The sequence below is a fragment of the Lepisosteus oculatus genome, unplaced genomic scaffold, assembly GCF_040954835.1.
Source record: "Lepisosteus oculatus isolate fLepOcu1 unplaced genomic scaffold, fLepOcu1.hap2 HAP2_SCAFFOLD_48, whole genome shotgun sequence".
Classification (NCBI taxonomy): Eukaryota; Metazoa; Chordata; class Actinopteri; order Semionotiformes; family Lepisosteidae; genus Lepisosteus; species Lepisosteus oculatus.
In genome coordinates, this window is record NW_027168020.1 from 352,860 (window position 1) to 372,097 (window position 19,238).

Genomic DNA, 19,238 nt, shown 5'->3' on the forward strand with positions numbered 1-19,238 from the left:
ATAAATATAGTAAATATAATAAATTAATTACTGCGAAAATAATTTACTTCGTACACTGTGCAGAGTGCCGTATACTCCTAGTTGCGGCACACACGATACATACAGTAAAAGGCCTCAGGCACTGTGTTAGATGTGTTTTCGACGTTATATATGCGTTTATTCATGTCGTCGATTTTACGGTTGCAATTCGACGTTGATTATACGTCGAGGCGACGTATATATACGTATAGCCGTATTTTCGCCGTAAATATACGTATATTCGACGAATCAATGCCCACTGGGATGTTTCCCGAGCCGAAACAGTGCGTTTTTCCAAGCCGTTTGACAAAGCCCGCCCACTGAAAACTGCAGCAGATCGTGTAAAGGCGTTCAACTTTGTAACTACTGCACGCACAGGAAGCAGAATAAATTCCTCTTTTCAAACTGTCAAAGGTTTGCTTTGCGAACGCTGCAGGACATCGCACAATCTCTTTTGAACGGGGACAAACGATTTCTTATGGGGCGCAGTAAGTACAGACGTTTAAAAAGCTCCACTCATGCCGACGATGCAGCATGAAGAAGCGCAACCTAACATTTGACAGACAAAAGCCGGGCGCCGCTACGAGCAATATGAAATCAAACTGACAGCACACGGCGTTTCGCGCTGACACAAAAGTAATCTCGACAGACGCTGTTCTCTGCATAACGCTGAAAGAGCTAAAGAGCGTTTCTGTTGAGACGTAACAAGCTCGTTTCTTTCTACCATGATGTCACCATGACAAAATCTGTCTTTAAACACCTTGCTCAGTCTCTGACGAGACTGTTAAAAATTGCTTTCGTCGATTGTATTGCAAACCGGTGGAAGCGGGGTATTGGGAAAAGTTTTCAACTAGCAATAATCGCGCCTCGGCTAAACCTCACAGGCTACGATACTGCCACTGCGCAAAGCTGACGGTTGCCAGGCAACCGCGGGGATCCTATGGAAATCGTTATCAATCGTCTCATGGCATGTCGTTGCTGTAACGCTTCATATTTGTCGTCTTCTTCTTCTAGCTTGAGGTTTTGAAGAATTTCATGACAGACAAGGGCTCCGTTGGGAACAAAGGGCGTTGTGAGAAAACCGTTGCTTATTTTCAGCAGCAGAAATACAACCCTTTAAATACAAGATGACAGAACAATGACGAAGGGCATGCCGGGAGGAACTCATGCACTACAGAGGAAAGGGGGCGGGCACGTACAGTCCACATTCAAGCCACAAGTACTCTTCTCGGATGTTGCACAAACAAATCCTAACGTCTTGAAAGCATTGCAGCATGTTTGTGTCCCACTTCCCGTGGCTGCAGGATGACTGACACGAACGGACAAACACAATCTGTGGCGTTTAGCGTGACATAGTCTTGCAGGCATCGTGCTGTCTCACTGCAATACTATACCGCTGGAGGAAACAGTCCATCTGGCCATGAAACTCATTTGAACGTTTAGCTACAGCAATTAACAATATTGTAGCGTTTACAGGTTCTTTACAGAACAAGGATGAGTGGAGACGCGATTAACAAACAAGCATTAGCTTTATTCGTTTACAACCACACAAAACCAAACACAGGATCTACACACACATGAGGAGACTGACGGAACACGTACACATAGTTAGGGTGGTAATTATCTAACAACACACTACACTTTTACAGGACTACACAGGGCACTAGAATCACTAGGACATTATTTACACAGGTAGGGTCAGCCGCTGGTCATCGTGCTGACCCTCAGACTCTCCCCGGCTACCACTCCCAGCATGCCCAGCGGTACTACGAGCGCCTGGGGGCGCTTCCTCCTCACCACCAGGCGAGGGCGTTACACTGCCCCCACCTGAAGCGTCTGGCGTCTCGCCGATGTCGAACACCCCCCTCAGGCTGTACTCGTATTCGGCCAACTGCTGCGGAACCCTGCGTGAGCGGCCGCTGCGCCGCGGTGACGGCTGGCGATCCACGGACGCCCCACTATCGGCCGGCTCCGGCCCCGGCTGCTCCTCTGGAGCCTCCCCACACGGCTCCTCCTCCCGGGCCCGGTAGGGGGCCAGGCGGTCTCGGTGCAGGACCACCACTCTCCCCCGTGTTCGCAACCGGACACGGTAGCAGACCTCGCCCACCACCCCGAGTACCTCAGCGGGCCCCTCCCACGACGGGGCCAGCTTAGGGCTGAGGTCTTTGCGGCGGCGCGGGTTGTACACCCAAACCGAGTCCCCGGGCTGGAAGGCAGGCCCCCTGCAGCGCAGGTTGTAGTACCGCTTCTGCCGGACCCCCGCCTGTGTCAGGTGGGTCCGTGCAAAGCTGTGCACCCGCTGCATCCGCTGCCGCAGGTCCCACTCGTAGTCCGGTCCAGCCGGTGGTGCCGACCCGTCTCCGGGCGGCAGGCCGAAGACCAGGTCCACCGGTGATCGCATTTCCCGGCCCAGCATGAGCGAGGCCGGGGTGCACCCGGTGGATTCCTGGACCGCGGTCCGATACGCCCAGAGCGCAAGGGGGAGGTGGCGGTCCCAGTCCCGTTGGTGCCGGGACACCAGGGTGGCCAGCTGGATGGCGAGCATCCGATTAAACCGCTCTACCAACCCGTCGCTCTGGGGATGCAGCGGGGTGGTCCGCGTCTTAGTAATCCCCAGGCGCTGGCACACTCTGGCGAAGACCTGGGACTCGAAGTTACGCCCCTGGTCACTGTGTAACTCCTCCGGCACCCCCAGCCTGGCAAACATCCCCTCCAGCAGTGCATCGGCCACCGTGGGGGCACTCTGGTCCGGGAGGGCGTAGGCCTCCAGCCACTTCGTAAAGTAATCCATGGCCACCAAGACGTAGCGGTTCCCGGCCTCGGTGCGCTCCATAGGAGCCCCCACCTGGTGTTGTTGGAGGGGGGCCCGAGAGCGCTCGGGGGGACCCTTCTGCGCCACGCACACCGCACACGTTCGGCAGTACCGCTCCACGTCCCAGTGGCAAAGACCCCAATAAAAATGGCCTCGGAGACGCTGCAGGGTTTTTTTACCGCCGAAGTGCCCCACACCCGGCTGGCCGTGCACCGCTCGGAGCACCGCCCCGCGGAGCGACTAAGGCACCACCAGCTGCCACCGTACCTCGCCACTGGAGAGTACCCGCCACCCCCGGCGCAGCACCCCGTCCTTTACCTCCAAGGCCTCCCACAGGGCGCAGAGGGCCTTGACGGACTTCGGGTGCGGGGCGAGCTCCTCTCGCATAGGCCGCACTCCTGCTGCCCTCCAGCGGAGCACCGGCCCCACGTCAGGATCAGCTGCCTGACGCTGCTCCAGGTCTGGCAGGCCCACCCCCAGCGGCCCCTCCCGGGCCGTGGCCGCGGTGCTCACCCCTGCCACGGTGCGGACAGCCTCCTCTCGCTGCTCCCGCCGGGCGCAGTGATGGCAGTCCGCGGCCTCGCAGGGGCGCCGCGAGAGAGCGTCGGCATTGAGATGGCGAGACCCCGCACGGTGCACGACAGTGAAGTCGTACTCCTGCAGGATCTCTATCCATCGCGCCATCTGCCCCTCTGGCTCCTTAAAGTGGAGCAGCCAGGTGAGGGACGCATGGTCGGTCCTCAACCGGAACCGGGTCCAGAACAGGTACGGCCTGAAGTGGTGGACCGCCGCCATCACCGCCAGCAGCTCGCGACGGGTCACGCAGTAGTTCCGCTCAGGCCTAGTCAGAGCCCGACTATAGTAGGCCACTACGCGCTCCCCATCCGGCCCCTCCTGCGCCAACACCGCACCCACCCCCGAGTCACTCTCGTCGGTGTCGAGAACATACGGCAACCGCGGGTCGGGGTAGGCCAGCACGGGGGCCCCCACCAGAGCTTCACGCAACCGGCCGAAGGCAGTCTCACAGCCCGAGTCCCAGTCAAAACGGTGGCCCTTGTCGGTGAGGCGGTGCAGCGGGGCAGCGATGCTGGCAAAGTCCCGGACGAACCTCCGATAGTACGAGGCCAGCCCCAGAAAGCTGCGGAGCTCCGCGACGGTGCGTGGAGTTGGCCAGCCCCTCACTGCAGCGACCTTACCTGGGTCCGTAGCCACCCCTCGCGGTCCAACAACATGTCCCAGGAAGGAGCTCGCACTTGCGGGGGTTGAGCCTCAGGCCAGCACGACGGATGCAGGCCAGCACCGCCTGGAGGTTTGTCAAGGCCTGGTCGAAGCCCCGGGCATGAACCAGCAGATCGTCCAGGTACAGCACACACTGGTTCCGCAGGACAGATACCAGCACTCTCTCCATCAGCCTCTCGAATGTCGCCAGGGCATTGCACAGGCCAAAAGGCATGACAGTAAACTGCCAGAGGCCCTGGCCGATAGAAAAGGCCGTCTTCGGGCGAGCATCGGGAGCAAGCGGTACCTGCCAGTAGCCGCAGCGGAGGTCCAGGGAGCTGAACCAGGTCGACCCAGTGATGTAGTCTAGGGCGTCATCTATCCTCGGCAGGGGGTAGGAATCTTTCCGGGTGACCTCGTTCAGCTTGCGGTAGTTGACGCAGAACCTCCACGAGCCGTCTTTTTTTTTGACCAGTACAGCTGGCGCCGACCACGGGCTCGCGGAGGGCTCAATCACCCCCGCTGCGGCCATCTCCCGGATCTTTTCCTCGGCGGCGGTCCGCTTGGCGTGAATCATGCGTCCAGGTGGGATGCGGATGGGCCGAGCGTCGCCGGTGTTGATCTCGTGTTGGACCAGGGCAGTGCGGATGCAGTCCTCATCTCTCGCCGCAAAGAGGTCTTCGTTCTGGGCGAGTAGCTCCTGGAGCCGCTGCCGCAGGTCCTGATCGAGGCCCTCGCAGCTCCGCTGGTAGAGATCCTCAACGGTGCGCCTCGCTTCCACGCAACGCTCGGCCCCCGCCGCCGCTGCTTTGCCTGGCCCCCCGGCTGACTCGGGAGCAGGATCCGGCACGCTCGCTCCCCGGCTCATTGGCCTGGTCTGCCCCGGCGACTGCCGCCGCCGCCACTGCCTCTTTTTCTCCTGGCTCCGGCAAGCCCACGTCCCTCGGCCTTCGCCGGGCCTGCCCTCCACCAGGTGCAGTCGCTCCCCCTGCCACACCAACTCCTGCCGGTCCAAGTCCAACCTGGCCCCCACTCGCTGCAGTACGTCCAGCCCCAGAATGCAGTCCTCCTGGATGGGTGCGAGGTAGCAGGGGTGGCGCACCGTCGCTGCACCTAGACGGAAGGCAAGCACCTGATTCCCCCGGACTGCAGCGAGCTGTCCCGTCACGGTCCTCAACCGCAGGCTGGAGGCCTCCCATCCTGGGGGGTTGGTGCCCTCGGTGTCGGGGAAGACGCCCGGCCGGAGTAGGGTTATCGATGAACCGGTGTCGAGTAGGGCCAGGCAGGGTTGGTCCTCGATTTTGCAGTGGAGGTACAGGCCCCGGCTACAGCCGACTCGCCCCACGGTGGCGTGAGGGGCGCCAGTCTTAACAGCGCTCTCCGGAGCGGGGGTTGAGGTGTTCGAGGGGCGGCCTTCCCCACGCTGAGCCGCCCCGTTCCCGTTTCCCGACGCCGATCGAGGAGTGCGAGGTTCGGGTGCCCGGCAGAACCGGGCTCGGTGTCCCCTCTTCCCGCAGCGGTTGCAAATCAGCGTGCGGGGCTGTTCCGCGGGGGTCGCTGCCCGGGCTGGCTCCTCTTCCCCCTCGCTGGATCCCTCTGTCGCACTGCGTCTGCTGGTGCTTCCAGCCACCCCGAACACGGCCTCAGCCCGTGTAGCAAGGGCCAAGGCCTGCTCCAGCGATGTTGGCGCGGCCAGCTGCACGTGGCGCCGCAGCTCCTCGGGTGAGAGGGCCTTGAGAAAGGCCTGGAGAGCCATCTCCCGCTGCGCCTCCCGGGGGAAAGTTGGGTATCCTCGGCGGGCGAGGAACGCGACATCAGCGGCAACCGGGCCCAGTCGCTCTCCTGGTTGGCGCCGCCGCAGGGCCAGCCTCTCCCGCATCAAGTCCGGCGCCTCCTCCACACCGAAGCGCAGCTGGAGAGCCGCCGCCAGCGCCGTGTATTCGCCTCTGTCCTCCTCCGGGACGTCCAAGAGCGCCTGGCAGGCCGCTCCTTCCAGCGCCGCCGCCAGGTGGCCGACCATCTCCGCCTGGCTCCAGCAATTCGTCCGGGCCGCGAGCTGGAACTGCGCCTCGTAGATTTCCCACGGCGCTTCCCCATTGTAGCGACCTGGTCTCACCCGCGCCGATGGGTGTGGGAATTGCTGATCGGCTCCGGCAGGGAGAGTATCCTCTATCTGGGGTGCTCGCTGACCAGGAGTAGCGGCCGGTCGCCCCAATTCTACCGGCGGAACCACTATTGAATAGCCCTGGTAAGGGCTGTGGCCACCTGTCGCACCCAGGAGTTGCTCAGGCTCCCTCTGTGCGCTGCCGATGGGTTTTGCTTCTTCCAGCGTCAAACGGCGCTTAATAGAATCGGGTACTGTCTGCCACAAATTGTCCATTCTGCCCGCTTCTGACACCAATGTAGCGTTTACAGGTTCTTTACAGAACAAGGACGAGTGGAGACGCGATTAATAAACAAGCATTAGCTTTATTCATTTACAACCACACAAAACCAAACACAGGATCTACACACACATGAGGAGACTGACGGAACACGTACACATAGTTAGGGTGGTAATTACCTAACAACACACTACACTTTTACAGGACTACACAGGGCACTAGAATCACTAGGACATTATTTACACAAGTAGGGTCAGCCGCTGGTCATCGTGCTGACCCTCAGACTCTCCCCGGCTACCACTCCCAGCATGCCCAGCGGTACTACGAGCGCCTGGGGGCGCTTCCTCCTCACCACCAGGCGAGGGCATTACAATATCATGATTTATTCAGGATGTGTGGAATCAGCACGTCCCGGAGACAGCTTCCGAAATCGTGAGCATTCTCTGGTGTCGAACTGTGTGTCCAACTGGAGCCTCACTATTTGCATATGTGAGGCTCCAGTTATACATCGAGTGTTACATTAAATGACAAAAATGAAGAGAGTTAAAGCAGCTGGAGAGGTTTTCTTACAACTTTTGAGCTGACACAGTTTTGGAAAATGTTTCCTTCACGCTGCACTGTACCACATAGGCAGCCAAGAGTCTCCAAAACAAAACAGAATGGACAGATAGCAGAAAATTCCCAGTCGTCCTGAAGTTCCCAAAATCCAGCACTGAGCGTAAACAAAGTGTCTAAGTAGCATTGGAATGCTAACCCTAACCCTAGCTGGAGTTTGAGCAGTCCAGCACTGAACGTAAAAAGATGAGTCAAAGTAAAGTCTAATCGGATTAGTTTCCTTAGAGCGGGTTCAGAGTTTGCTCAAGAGTTTACCTTTCACAGATGCGCAAAGAAGAATGTTGGGGGTGCACGCTTCAAGGCGCCTTACAGCTGTAGGGAGTGATTCGAGACGATTCGTGGCGTGTGCTCTTTCCCATATACCGTACGCCCCGGGGTGCAGTGTTAGGATGACGTACAATACCGCTTGGGCACGTAACGGCGTTATATGCAAGTGCGGGACGTGAGGGTTTTCGTTTGTTCGTTTTGTTTTGCTCTGCTCTGCTTTGCTTTGTTTTGCTTTCCATCGCGTTGGTAAGAGCGTAAATAAAAAGGCGATTCCTGCGTCTACCACTAATGTAAGAGCTATTTCAAGTGCGGCGTGGTGCGGCTTTTCAAATGCTCAACACGATGACTTCGCATGCACGCGTGCTTTCATGCAGTCGTGTGTGCAACCATGTCCTCTTACGTGCAAACGGGCGTGGTTTCATGTATGCAAAAAACTTTCCTGGGCTCTTCTGAAGCACATAAAATTATTTGGAGATATACCTTTGTCTTGTTTTCCTCTTAGGCTCTAGAATTGATAACTTTTTTTTCATTTTTGGCATTTTTCATCATTTTCCAGAAAGTGGTTGCAAGCCCGATATCATGCAAAGAAACTTCAGGATTCAGGGACCAGTCAATGGATTTTTTTCAAAGTTGGATTTTTGCACTCTGTGGACCAAGAGATGTTGTTCAATAATGTTTTTTTTTTCAAATTTAAAAATATCATTTTTTCTTGGAGCTTTGAAGGGGATGGATTCACCCTCCTTTAGCCAGGACAGAGCTCCAGGAGCCTGGGTAGGATTCTAGCTTTCTCCCCTTGCAGGCACCTGGCACAGAAGACATCATTTTTTTCCTTAAAATCTTTTTTTTTGTGTTCCTTGTTGTTCCAAACTTAATTTTAATCACTTTTAATTAGAGATTTTATTAAAAATAGTGCAAAAAATGACTAATTTCACAAAAAATAATGTAATATAAAACGGATGTTTTTAACTTTATTGTAGTGTTTTAGAAACTAATATGTCTTCAAAAATGGTTGTTTTTCACTCCTAGGAATGAAAGCTGTTGTTATATGATGTTTATTTTCAAATTTTGAAAAATCAAAGGATTCTAGCTTTCTCCCCTTGCAGGCTTCGGACACAGAGAACCTCATGGTTTTCCTAAAAATCATTTTTTTATGTTCCCTGGTGTTCCAAACTTAGTTTTAATCAATTTTAATTTGTTATTATGTTAAAAACAGGGTAATAAATTTCTAATTGGACTATAAATAATGTCATATTGTCTGCTATAAAACTGATGTTTTCAACTCTATTCTAGAATCAACTAATAGAGAATTGAAATTATAAAAGGGCATAAGAAGACATTACCAACAACAACCACAAGATGGAGATATTGTCTAGAGATTACCAACAACGACCACAAGATGGAGATATTGTCCAAAGAGGCAAGAAGGGCAAAGCCGCGATAAGATAAAATCATTTTTTGAAAGAGATTGCTGTCAGAATGCACATCCGTATCCCAGACAGAATCTCTAGTAAAATATGATCATTTGTGAAACAGGCAAATGAGTGTCTGCTACAATATGATTGCTACATATCTGCATTTGTTGTTTTTTAAGGAGTAAGAGTGCAGGGGGCTTAAACCTGCGATCCAGTGTGTTGATGTATTTCACAACACTACCCCTAGCACATCTGGAAATAAATCCTCATAATGATTATTGCCCTGGAAATGTACCAAAAAATTAGTGAGCATATATATATATATCACTGTGTTGAAGCTAGAGAGACAGAATACCTGCAAACATATCCTAAATACAGTGTTCCTGCACCTTTGATCTCATCCAGAATGTATCGTTTTTTGAAAGGGATTGCTGTCAGAATGCACAACTGAATCCCAAACAGAATCTCTAGTCAAATATGATCATTTGTGAAACAGGCAAATGAGACTCTCAGGTGCCCATTGCTCATTTTCAGAAACATTTATGCAATACTTTCACCATGCGTTGAGCAATAGGGATTAAAGATACCAGAGGTAAGGTTTAAAAGTGATTCTGAGGTGCAACACATCAGCAATACAGCTAGGCATCTGAAATGCGGGGTTTGAGAGCCCTTCAGGGAACACCGTACCCTAAAGTCAGGGAGCTCAGAGGTGACTTGTTCGGCTTTCAAATCATCTCTCCGTGGAAGCGCCGAGATGCAGCTGTTTAAGGCTTAGAAGCAGCTGACTGTTTCACTACCTAGCTGATCACTGTCAGTCAGGGAGCTCAGAGGTGAAAAGCCTGTCTGAGAGACAATTCGCCATCGATCAGTTCAATATGTTCCGTACCAGCTCGGCGCACCTGAGATCATCCTGAGATAGCCGTGTAGCTCAGATGAGTGAGAGCGTGTGTGTGTACCACCGTGATGGGATGCCGGTCCTTCTCAGGTCACAGTAAACCTTCTGCTGCCTAACTTCCCTAATTTTGGGGATCCCTTTGAAAAAGCAAAGGAAAACAAAACTGGCTCTTCATCAGCGTGATCAACCCCACCCAGTGTGCCCCAGTGGCCTAATGGATAAGGCACTGGCCTCCTAAGCCAGGGATTGTGGGTTCAAGTCCCATCTGGGGTGCTCCTGTCCCATTTTGAGCGTACAAATGTCCTTGCAATTTGCAAAGCTGCAACCCCACCTTACTCAGTGAGCGTCTCTGCTTTTCTCTCACATAGAGTTGGGAGAAAAACTTTTGTAAACAGCCCTTTGGAATGATGTGGATTTCTGCATGAATGGCTCCTAACATGTGATCTTATCTTTATCTAAGTCATAATAATTAATAAAGAGAGTCTGATTTAACAAACAACACACGCCCAACATTTGACATTGCTGTTTCTTTATTGACCAAATGGTTTAAACAATCAAGGTCATTGATGGAAAAAGTACGTGAACCCTTATATTAAGGAGCTAGTGGAACCTCCTTTATGACAAAAACCTCAACCCCCACTTTCTGTAGCGGCTGGTCAGACCTGAGCAGCGGTTAGGAGGTATTTTGGCCTATTCGTCTATGCAAAACTGTTTCAGTTCATGTATATTTTTGGGATGTCTTGTGCTGAACGGCCTGCTTCAGATCACGCCACAGCACTGCAATGGGATTGGGGTCAGGACTCTTACTTGGCCATCCCAAAATACGGAATTTCTTCTGTTTCAGCCACTCTGTTGTTGATGTACTCCTTTGTTTTTGTCATGTTGCATGACCCAGCGTCTTTCGAGTTTTAGATCACAGGCAGACACCCTGACATTCTGCTGTAGAATTTCCTGATACATCTTGGAATTCATCGGTCCCTCGATGATTGCAAGCCGTACAGCTTCCGCCATGCTTCCCAGGTGGGATGAGGTTTTGGAGTTGGTATGCAGTGTTTTGTTATCTCCAAACATAACGCTGTGCACATTTACCAACAAGTTCAACTTTTGTCACATCTGTCCACAGAACATTGTTCCAGGAGTTGCTGTGGGACATCCATGTGGTCTTTAGCAAACTTGAGAGGGGCAGTGGTGGGTTTTTTTTGGGGGAGAGCAGTGGTTTCCACCGTGGTGACCTCGCATGATCACCACTCCTGTTCAGATTTCTTCTTATGGTGGACTCATGAACACAGACGTAAGACAAAGTCAACCACCTGTTCGCTAGATCCCATCCCCACTCAGCTAGTCAAAGATTCCCCTCAAAGGACTGGCAGGACCTATAATTAGTATGATGAATGCATCGCTTGCGTCAGGTGTTGTACCTGATCAATTTAAGGTAGCGGTTGTTAGACCGCTCCTTAAGAAGTCAAATTTGGATCCACAAGTTCTTAACAACTACAGGCCTGTCTCAAAGGCCCCATTTCAATCTAAAAGTCTTGAGAGAATAGTTGTTGCCCAACGTCAATCGTATCTGGATTCAAATAATATTCTTGAGAAATTTCAGTCTGGTTTCTGAAACTGCATTAACAAGAGTCGTAAATGATATTCTCTTAGCTACTGATGTGGGGAATGCAATAGTGCTAGGTTGCAACAGTGCTAGGAATGCAAATGTTAGGTTGCGCTTCTTCATGCTGCATCGTCGGCATGAGTGGAGCTTTTTAAACGTCTGTACTTACTGCGCCCCATAAGAAATCGTTTGTCCCCGTTCAAAAGAGATTGTGCGATGTCCTGCAGCGTTCGCAAAGCAAACCTTTGACAGTTTGAAAAGAGGAATTTATTCTGCTTCCTGTGCGTGCAGTAGTTTCAAAGTTGAACGCCTTTACACGATCTGCTGCAGTTTTCAGTGGGCGGGCTTTGTCAAATGGCTTGGTAAAACGCACTGTGTTTCGGCTCTGGAAACATCATGAGCAGTGTCCTGCATTTTTTCTGTGTATAGCTGTCTTTTAACGCATACAGAATTCATTCGAAATCATTGATTTCTCCAATTAACAAGGGTCCCTTTTTGAACCTGCGAGAAGCATTCTTTCAATGTAACAGATTTACTCCGGGGAAAGGCAGCATGACATTGAGAGTAGCTCAAGCTTTCAGCACCCGTATCGGACTGCGTGTATGCAGACACCGCTCAGAATCCCCTGTAAGATTCTCCTTCAATTCCGTTTTGCAGTGCTTTAGCTCTTTCAAAAGGCTTCGCTAGTCACAATCCAAGGCTCGTGACAGCATTTGAAAACACTCACCACTGCGTTGGCCAGGAATCAAACCCGGGTCAACTGCTTGGAAGGCAGCTATGCTCACCACTATACCACCAACGCATGCCAACCGGAGCCCTGCAGGACACCACCAGAGAATGCTCACGATTTCGGAAGCTGTCTCTGGGACGTGCTGATTCCACACATCCTGAATAAATCATGATATTGTTAGTTGCTGTAGCTAGACGTTCAAATGAGTTTCATGGCCAGATGGACTGTTTCCTCCAGCGGTATAGTATTGCAGTGAGACAGCACGATGCCTGCAAGACTATGTCACGCTAAACGCCACAGATTGTGTTTGTCCGTTCGTGTCAGTCGTCCTGCAGCCACGGGAAGTGGGACACAAACATGCTGCAATGCTTTCAAGACGTTAGGATTTGTTTGTGCAACATCCGAGAAGAGTACTTGTGGCTTGAATGTGAACTGTACGTGCCCGTCCCCTTTCCTCTGTACTGCAGTTCCTCCCGGCATGCCCTTCGTCATTGTTCTGTCATCTTGTATTTAAAGGGTTGTATTTCTGCTGCTGAAAATAAGCAACGGTTTTCTCACAACGGCCTTTGTTCCCGACGGAGCCCTTGTCTGTCATGAAATTCTTCAAAACCTCAAGCTAGAAGAAGAAGACGACAAATATGAAGCGTTACAGCAACGACATGCCATGAGACGATTGATAACGATTTCCATAGGATCCCCGCGGTTGCCTGGCAACCGTCAGCTTTGCGCAGTGGCAGTATCGTAGCCTGTGAGGTTTAGCCGAGGCGCGATTATTGCTAGTTGAAAGCTTTTCCCAATACCCCGGTATTCTCGTACATTCTCGAAGAGGTCAAAGGTGCAGGAACACTGTATTTAGGATGTGCTTGCACTTATTCTGTGTCTCTAGCTTCAACACAGCGATATATATATATATATGCTCACTGATTTTTTGGTACATGCCCAGGGCAATAATCATTATGAGGATTTATTTCCAGATGTGCTAGGGGTAGTGTTGTGAAATACTTCAACACACTGGATCGCAGGTTTAAGCCCCCTGCACTCTTACTCCTTAAAAACCAACAAATGCAGATATGTAGCAATCATATTGTAGCAGACACTTATTTGCCTGTGTCACAAATGATCATATTTTACTACGCTGGGCAAACATTCCTAGGTCAAATTCTTCCAGCACGGGGGTACCTTTAAAGCGGAGACGACGGCACCGAAATTCTTTGGCGCGCCTTCTCTTTAAAGCACTGGCCAAATATGAAGACAGTACGTACAGTTATAATTCAAACGGAATTAAAAACTACACATCCCAGTTACCATGGTGGTGCTTGTGATCATTGCGTTTAACCAACGAAACAGGGCGAAAAATCAGTCACATGACTTTGGGGCAGAGTTTCGAAAGCTTAACCTATCAGCAACAAAGCGAAATTTACATGATAAGCTACCTCAAACTGTCAGTTACACAACTGTGTATGTCGCTTAAGCCACTCCTATTTGGCATTTTAGTTATGGAGGCGAGAAGATGCCCCCCCCCTCTCTGGGTGTCTGATTTGCCGCCATGTTTAACCGTCCGTGTCCGAATCGCAGTAGCTACGCGTACGAAATAAAGTTCATCCCAGCTACAAAACATATATATTTTTGTGGTAAGAGGGCGCAAAACATCAGTATTTACTGCTATTTATTACTGTACGATTTATAGTTGAAATCTGAGCCTAGATATAAAGTTAGATATAAAGTTAAAATCTCGACAAAGCAATGTAGGAAATACAGAGAAAATAAATCCTTTCTGACATCTAAAATCAGTTTCGATCAAGGTCTCTAAAACGAACAAGAAAAAGAGGATTTTCGGAGGGCAATTACGCTGTGTTTATATAGAGTAAGTGATTTATGAGCAATCTAATTTCTTGTTCGTTTAAAACAGTGAAATGTCAGCTGCAAAAGATCGCACCAGAAACAGCACTCTCTCTGCCTGTCATAGACGTTCAGGAAAGGCTGAATGAAGTCATGTCAAGTACAATAATTCGGAGATCAATAATAACAGTTGTAGGACAGTATATAAGGAGGATAAGGATTTTGAAGTTGACTCGAAATCTGATAGGTAACCAGTGCAAGGACTTGAAAACAGGTGTAATGCATCCCTGATAGGATTCTTGCTGTCATATTCTGAACATATTGAAGATTGCTCAGTGTGGATTTAATTTCCCCAGTGAACAGGATGTGCATTTATTAATTCTAGAAAAAAAAGCCTTTCTTGATTTCTCTAGTTCTTAGTTTCTCTAGTTCCCTTTAAAATAAACTATTATTCCACAATGCAGAGTATTACATGGCCAGTATTTACACATGATATTTGTGATTTAAAGAAATTAACACAAGCAGCTTTTGGAGATTTAAGTGTTGGCTGAGTTATTGCAGGATAAAAGACTAGAGATGTTGGTAAGAAGAAGATAATTTGGGGAAAGCTGAGGAATACACTTATAACAAGAACACTTCCTAATGGGGTTAGGCATACTTTTGATGAAGATGATGAAGTTTACAGACTATATGTTTACATAGATACTGAAATAAGGATTGTATTTTAGATTATGTGTAGTTGCTGGCATTGAACTGTGTGTTGGATGCACATGAATTGAAGGAATGGGCAAACATAGCTGATGCGGATCCACAGAGCCAGCATATTAAGATGTTTATAATTAGAGGCAATTTGTTTAAATAACTAGGTATGGATACTGATGTGCAAGAGAGGTGGAAAGGCTGTTTCCTTAAGCCAGCACTATAAAATATTTTATTCTCAGTGAGATGCTGCCATTTCGTAGTGGGTTTTCTAACACTGTGTATAGTTCCATCCACACAGTGCCTTTACTTCCATCCATTTCTAATCTCTTTATCCAGTACAGAGGATTTGGAGCCTATCTCAGTAAGCAACGGACACAAGGCCGAATACACCCTGGACATAGCGCCAGTCCATCACAGGACAGACAGACACAAACACACACACCAGGGCCAGTTTTCCCATAAACCAATTAACTTACCAGTATGTTTTGGAGTGCGAGAGGGAGTCATATCACACATATGGAGAAAAACCATGTAACCCAGAGAGAACATGTAAACCCCACACACACAGGATGGCAGGAATTGAACCTAGGACCCCAATGCTGCAAGATAGCAATGCTAACCACTTCGCCACCATTATAAATGGATGGATATCTTAGTTATCTTTCTAGTTCACAGGTTTGCATGCATAATTTAATTTTGAAAGCCACTGAGACAGCAGGTACTACTGTTGTATTTATGAAAAAGAAACAAAACAAAAAACATACTAACAACTGTGCCATCTTACTCCTTAGTTAATACATTTTATTATTCATAAACAGTTAACATTGTTAGCAAAATATTTTGAATTATATTTAACCTTATTTTTTCTTTAGTTTTGTATTTAACTTATTATATGATAGTCACACTTAATGTATATTTGAACAATGAAAATATATTTTTACAAGATGCGGGGGAAAGTGCAACAGCTTATTACAGTGCTAAATTTAATATTATTGATTGCTAATAGTTTATGCTAACACCTAACTTTCTTAATTAGATGTATTTAAAACAGTGAACTAAGTGTAACATACTATTCAGAAATACAATCGAAAATAGTTTTGTGGTGTTTGTATGGATGAAACGTTTCTAAAATGTATAACGTAACAAAATTAAAGACGTTTAAAATCTGTAATCTTTCCACTTGTAATGTCATTAGACAGAACAACACGTTTCTGGTTTGACTAAGGATGGTATCAAAAAGTAGTCTAAGTGGTGAGAAAGCTGTGCTTAATGATAAGTAAGGGACTTAAAAGTAAAAATAGATGCTTCATATTGCTTGATTAATTTTAAAAACTAAGTTATAAATGCAGACGCGATTGCTGCCATAAGCGCTCCAGGCAGCAGAATGTTCGTTCTGTACTGCTGAGCTCCGCGCCTCCTCCCTCTCTGTAAAATCCTGGGTTCGGTAAAATGTTCCAGGCATTGATGTGAAGGACAACAGAGCTTTCACTGGCCGATTATCATTATAATCATTATTATTAATAATGATATTAATTTAAGGGTCTAAATATCTAAACATATGTATCTGTATAGCAGGTAGTATCACTGTATTCCACTTTCTTTGTAAACACGGAAAAACAGATTCACAACACAAAGCTGTATCGCTGTGTAAAAAAACCCGGTTTGTAATGAGCTGCTGAGCTAAGAATAGGAATGTTCCTGCTGGCAGAGGGGGTGGAAAGTGCCTGCGGTCATTTAGTATAGCAATTCGCACTGATTCCCTTGCGAAGATATGGACTTAAGAATATTCGTGCCTGGTCAAAAAATGGCATTAAGCCATTAATTAATATGGTTAATAATAGTAAACTGTAACATGCTGTTACAAGATCGGCTAAACTGCGAAGAAAATGCTTTCAGAGAAAATGTTTCAGGTGTGAAGAACATAGATCTCCAATGCAATTTCAACCAAACCTGTTCCCACACACCCTGCCCCCACTACCATTAGAATATACACAAAGCACTGAAATCTTTCGAGCTAATGATCAGGTGACCCGAGAGAGAGCGAGAGAAACACCAAGGGGTGCGGAACCAGGAAACTATTTACATGGAAAACGGGCGATCTCACCCAGACTGTCCGCCCGTTTCACTGTTACCTGGATACCTCTTTATTTAGAACTCACTAACACTGATTTTTAGTTTAGAAGGATTCAAGTAGGGTTTTAGATGAAAGGCAGCGACCTTAATCAAGCCCAAATCATAATTGAACCCATTCAGAGCCTACATTACATTTTAGCATTTCATTCTGAGCAGAAGACCCTCACACCTGAAGAAGGCTTGCGTTTTCTCTCTTCTCTTTTAAGCATGTGTACAATGTGTAATACAATTACAATGTGTAATTACAATGCTGTGATACAATTTGAATAGTATGGGGGGGGGGGGGGTGTCTTTCGCTGGAAATCTCGCCTGCTTCTACTTTACGAGTACAACCCCCTCTCTGCCGGAGTGCTGGCTGTGATGAATTAAACCGGTTTCATAGGTATTTTCAAAGTAGGAAGTACAGTGTTAACTGGTAGCTGGTTCAAAACGCGATTCAAATCAATATAAATGTTTATTTTGTAACGCATAGGTGACTATTCATTGTTATTAAAAATACTTAAATTCGATCATGTTGTGATATTTAGAAATATACATTTGTTTGGTGCGAGTGAGGTTTTATTTAATCTCTGACCAAGGGAAACATTTCATTTTTTCAAAGAAATGTTTGTTAAAAAATAAAGTCATAGTTCCATGGGATTCAATCACAGACCATGTGACATGGGAGTCAGGAAACTAACACACAGCGCCACCGGATTTGATAACACTATAAAAACGCTATAAAATAATGTGACTAGGCACAGAACAAGTTTACAGCACAGTACAATAATAAATGCTGACCATGACTTTAGAAGCATAAATTGCCTTACACTCAATTTAAACACAAGCTGTCTTTAGCCCTCTAAGCTGGTTCATACAGAAATGTAGAGATCCAGGCTCAGAACACACAGCTTCATTAGCGAATACATATGCAGGACAACTAGAGAAGACGTTTTACAGAGGATGGATTTTTAGAAACATCCCATCAGTGACATCACTGAAGTCAACTCCTAGGTACTGTAACTGTCGTGTGGATAGTTTCACAAGAATCAGACAAAGGTTTAAGCATCGCTTGTTCTAGATAAAACTACAAAAAAAAACCAACAACCTATAATGTACTTCTTTGCGGCTCTGTTTGCCCAAATCATATATTCACAACGTGAAATCTAGAAAATAATATTACGTAACCAAAATCTGCAATATGGAAACAGAACCTGTGTAATTGTTGATAGATGATGTACTCGTAACATTTTTTCAAGACGAACTACAACATTTAAAAAATGACTTGTATGTACTTGATATCTCTAATCAATCCACGGGTCCCAGCACAAAACGAAACTAAAACGCATACCGTTTCGCGCTTCTTATTAGTTGCTCAAAAGTAATTTGACCGTATGAAATGCATAATATAAACCTAGAAACATATACGTGAGCAGTATTTACGCACTGTAGTATCGTTGTTAAGACATACCTCTCAAATACTGTAAATCAAGTTAAAAATATCTCAAGACCGATTCTGGTCATAATGAAACCATGTTTCGTGTATGTTTTCTTTGAAGTACCAAGACCAGCCATATACTGTACGTTTATGTTCCAAAATTAATATCGTTTATGGCATTCACACGCGTTGCAGTATGCTCCTATTCTTTTTATGCTCAGCTACTATTTCCCTTCAGTGGTAAAATTAGATATGAATATTCAATACTTAAACGGGCACAGTTAAGACATTAAATATACATATACATACTGTATACAGTACAGTTTTCATACGGTAATATGTTTATGTTCCTAAATCAATCTCTTTTATGAGCATGTGAAAGGCATGGTGAATCGATTCTCAAAAATTACTGTACTTTGCATGATTGGAAACAAATGCGTGATTGCGAAATGCTGTGGTGTTACTTTTACAAAGAAGGTCAGTGAAAAAAATAATGTTGACCAGGGCAATACTTTGAGTTTACACTTACAGCTTGTCCAAGGTCATTCATTATTAATACTATTAGTAATATCTTCGTTAAAGACTTTGATGGCCACAGCTCAAACATGAGAGGTTGAGCTTTATTAGCTCCACCTTGCGGAAATTCCGGATACTATTATTTTGCTTGTCGTATTATAGGAGAATTTACGGTAACTCGCGGTATTTACCGGTAGCTTGCGGTAGACTGCGGACAGCGTACCGCAAAATAATGCCGTATCGCCCGCGCATTTTGAATGGCTGCATCTGTATGATGTTTATTTTCAAATTTTGAAAAATCAAAGGATTCTAGCTTTCTCCCCTTGCAGGCATCGGACACAGAGAACCTCATGGTTTTCCTAAAAATCATTTTTTATGTTCCCTGGTGTTCCAAACTTAGTTTTAATCAATTTTAATTTGTTATTATGTTAAAAACAGGGTAATAAATTTCTAATTGGACTATAAATAATGTCATATTGTCTGCTATAAAACTGATGTTTTCAACTCCATTGTAGAGATTCTAGAATCAACTAATAGAGAATTGAAATAAAAAAGGGCATAAGAAGAAATTACCAACAACGACCACAAGATAGAGATATTGTCTAGACATTACCAACAACGACAACAAGATAGAGATATTGTCTAGACATTACCAACAACGACCACAAGATGGAGAT

General features: G+C 47.2%; 3 non-coding genes and 1 pseudogene across 3 annotated transcripts; 2 read left to right on the top strand and 2 right to left on the bottom strand.

The window, feature by feature from the left end:
- Window positions 1–787: 787 nt before the first annotated feature.
- LOC138230228 (U4 spliceosomal RNA) lies at window positions 788–929 on the bottom strand. Its single transcript, XR_011186263.1, has one exon. It is a non-coding gene; the product is annotated as a U4 spliceosomal RNA (small nuclear RNA).
- An 8,892-nt stretch (window positions 930–9,821) lies between these two features.
- trnar-ccu (transfer RNA arginine (anticodon CCU)) lies at window positions 9,822–9,894 on the top strand. Its single transcript has one exon. It is a non-coding gene; the product is annotated as a tRNA-Arg (tRNA).
- A 2,060-nt stretch (window positions 9,895–11,954) lies between these two features.
- trnag-ucc (transfer RNA glycine (anticodon UCC)) lies at window positions 11,955–12,026 on the bottom strand. Its single transcript has one exon. It is a non-coding gene; the product is annotated as a tRNA-Gly (tRNA).
- Window positions 12,027–12,673: 647 nt separating this feature from the next.
- Window positions 12,674–12,823, top strand: LOC138230240 (U4 spliceosomal RNA; annotated as a pseudogene).
- Window positions 12,824–19,238: the final 6,415 nt, after the last annotated feature.